The following is a 3,743-nucleotide window of genomic DNA, read 5'->3' on the forward strand; positions in this document are numbered from 1 at the left end:
GCTAGATTTTCCCAAGTTTAACACTTCAGTACAAGTTGAATGATCTGCAAACATTCTGCAGGTGCTTAGTGTTTCCTTTTTTTGGTCAGCCGGGTGTCTGACACATGCAGAAACCCATTACCGTGCTTAAGAATATCCAAACCAAGATGAGATTTCCATGCAACCCACCTACACATGGAAATCCCAGAGATGGATTGTTGCAATGGAATGGACACTCTCTCCCTGGTGAGACACATCCTGATTATCTAATTCCAGAAAGCATTAAGAGCAGGTTGGGAAGAGACAAGGCTTGGGGACCCCATAGTGTGTGTAGGGGTACCTCTGGAGTCTAACCAGCTAAAACCACAAAGTTTGCCATTGATATTGCTGTTTGACAAGCTTTCCGCTGCTTGTTCACCCTACCCAGCCTTTACATTTATGTCACTGTATAAGAGATGGAAGTACTCGGTGCGTAGAATGGTCTGAGCAAAAACTGTTGCACAAGTTTTGTACTGGTTACATTTTTATGATTGCAAGTGGAATGACAGTGATTTGTCTAATAATAATAATAATCCTTGCATTTGACATAGTGTCTTATTACATCTTTGAGACTTCTCAAAGCGCTTCATGGAATATACTGTGAAGTGAAATGACTGTATATTTTGTGGGCGAAATACAGCAGCCAATTGTGCACAGCAGTGTCCCACAACCAGTTGTGGATTGATTGACCAATTTATTATTTTTTTTCAAAACATTTGAAGGAATTATTACCCCCGGAAAAGCGATCTGGCAATCAACTCACAATAATAATAATAATAATAAGGGTTCCTACTTACTGCTAGGTAAACAAAGGCGTGTGGAGTAAGGAAATTTGTCTAAGGTTTCACCCTGCTGGGAATCGAACCCAGTTTCTCTCGCTTAGGAGGCGAGTGCTCTTACCACTGAGCTACAGAATTCCACTTATGAGGGGAAAGTACTGTGCACTTTCCTCTCTAAAATGAAGTGAGCAATGTAGTGTATCCAATCAAAATGTTTTCTGTGCATGTGGCTATTGTGGAGTGTGCTGAGTGCTTCAATCAGCGTTTTCATAGCTGAGGATGAGTGGCTTGCATCAAAGTTACATTAAACACGTAAGCTAAAGTGTGGAGCAGAGTCTTAGGGTTAACGGGTGACATAGATTAAACGTATCGACAACGAAATCCCACTAATAATATCACAAATTATCCCCAAACATCACACAGCTTCCAGGACAAGGTCTAAACGATTTTTTTTAATCAAAATCTATTCTAAGAACAAATTAAAAAATAATCCTTGCATTTAATATAGCATCCTTCATGTTAGGAGCACGTCTCAAAGCGCTTCACAGGAGATGTCAATCCAGGGTCCCATCTGGCTGTTCAGGTGGATTTTAAAGACACCATTGACACTATTCAAAAAGAGAAGGGAGTTTCTTCTTGTGTCCTGGCTAACAATCCCGCAGATGAAATTGATCATTCATTTAATAACTATTTGTGGGGTTTTTGCTGTGTGCAAAGTGCCTGTCAAATTAGCCTACCCATACAGAGATTAAGGTAAAACCTGGGAAGTGCTTTGAGATGTCTTCCCAATTTGAAAGGCGCTATATCAAATACAAAGATTATTATCGTGTGGTTTAAGAGATATAAGGTGAAGATCCAAACTCTCTGGGTAGAGCCAATAGGCTACTCTCAAACACTGGAATTTCTAGATGTAGATGGCATGTATGGAATTCTGTCTGGTTTAGATGTGCTTAAGCGAGATAACGGGTTTCTGCACATGTCAGATTCCCCTCTTGACCCAAAAACTTAGCAAAAGACGATTTCACGGCCGCAGAGATAAGCTGTTCAAAAGTTTCTGCAAATGAGTCCAAGGAATGACCGATATCAAACAGCACAGGGCCATCGCATTTGCATTAAGTGGAAAGATAATTTCTGCATTTATAAGTCAGTAATGGTTGTAATTAGTGTCACACACGCAACAGGGTGTTAAGAGGGGTAATTACAGAAAGATCCAGAGCTGTGTTTTCTTAATTGTTCATCATAGGAGTTGGCAACGAGAGGATGGATAGAAATGACAGGCAACTATTAGTCCCCTGCAGGGTCTGTGGGCACTGGCTTCTGTGACAGGACTGAGCTTTTTCAGTCAACTAACAGCACATGAATGTAGGACACATGGGATTGTACAAGGCTGCAAGAGACTAAAGACCAAGGAATGAAATATACAATACAATTTACAATTATATAGTGCCCAGTGTCCTGGCTAACAATCGCTCAAATAATATTGGTCATGGCTGTTTGAGGACATTGCTCTGAGCAAATTGGCAAATAGGCAGGTCACTACACTTTGCAGTAAACCCCATGAAACACTTTGAAATGCCCTCCTGATGTAAGAGGTGCTATACCAAATCTAAGGAATATTATTTATTATTATTTCTGGAGGGATGTTTCAAACACTTGACAATGGACGGGCACCCCGAGCTGGAGATGAGAGCCAAGGCGGTTGGAAAGGGGAAAGATGTCTGAAACCATAGTCAATGAGGTACATTTTGAGATGGGTCTTGAACAAAGGGAGGGAATTAATGACTCCATGTTTAAAGATATGATTCTGCAAATGTATCGTACTCGAACTTTTTTTTCTCAATTGCTACCTAATTCCTCTTTTGAATTTCCTGACACAACTAATTTTCAGTATCTGGGTAATTTAGTCCACATTCACCACCACAAAATGTAGTTAAATCGTAACTTCTCTTTTCTGAGCTCAAATTCGGTCCCCTTGTTCTAGATTGGTTGACCATATTAAACATATTATTAGAAGCTCAGTTTATATATGTCCATTGAGATCTTCACCTATATAAATGTGCGTAAATTTACAGTAAATCCTACAAAGCACTTCAAGATGCTCTCCTGACATGAAACATGAAACATGAAACATGCTGTATCAATTTATTATTTATCTTAATCTATGAGATGAGACACATAACACGACAACTCCTAACAATATCACTTACACTTCTTAAGTGTAAAAATTCTCATCTTCCTCAGACTCTGTTCTGAACTCAGATGCCTGATATCAGCTAGCAATCGATAATAATAATATAATAATATAATCCTTGCATTTGATATAGCATTTTCACGTCTTCTAAATGTCTTAAAGCGCTTCACAGAATATACTGTAAAGTGAATTGACTATATATTTGCGCGCAGCCAATTGCGCACAGCAGTGTCCCACAAACATTATTATTTATTTAATAATTATTATCTATTTATTTTTTCTTGAGGGATTATTATCAGGCATGTGGAATAAGGAAACTTGCCCAAGGTTTCGCCCAGCCGGGAATCGAATCCAGGTCTCTCTCGAAATAATAATAATAATAAAAAGTAATATTACTTGCTTTTGGTATAACATCTTTCACGTAAAGAGGACATCACAAAGGACTCCACAGGAAGTGCAGTGACTGTATTTTTCGGCTAACATGCAGCTAATTTGTGCATGGCAATGTCCCACAAGCAGGGTTGTTGGCCAGGACACTAGGAGAAATGTTTCTTTTCGAGTTGTGCCATGAGATGATTAACGTTCAACCAAACAGACAGACGGGACCTCAGTTTAATGTTTACATCTAATGTCTAATATCTATAAGATAAAGGGACCAAATATCTCTGAATGGATCCATAAGTACAGAGGGTGGAGGGGGGGAAGAAAATAATATTTTTCAAGTCACAGGTTTAATTTCCTATGACCCTACCACC

The 3,743-nt window shown here is 39.2% G+C and overlaps 1 non-coding gene across 1 annotated transcript; it reads right to left on the minus strand.

Moving 5' to 3' along the window:
• Positions 1-862: 862 nt before the first annotated feature.
• On the minus strand, positions 863-935 carry trnar-ccu. The gene has a single exon. It is a non-coding gene; the product is annotated as a tRNA-Arg (tRNA).
• Positions 936-3,743: the final 2,808 nt, after the last annotated feature.

The sequence above is a fragment of the Callorhinchus milii genome, unplaced genomic scaffold (genome assembly GCF_018977255.1).
Source record: "Callorhinchus milii isolate IMCB2004 unplaced genomic scaffold, IMCB_Cmil_1.0 Scaffold1, whole genome shotgun sequence".
NCBI lineage: Eukaryota > Metazoa > Chordata > Chondrichthyes > Chimaeriformes > Callorhinchidae > Callorhinchus > Callorhinchus milii.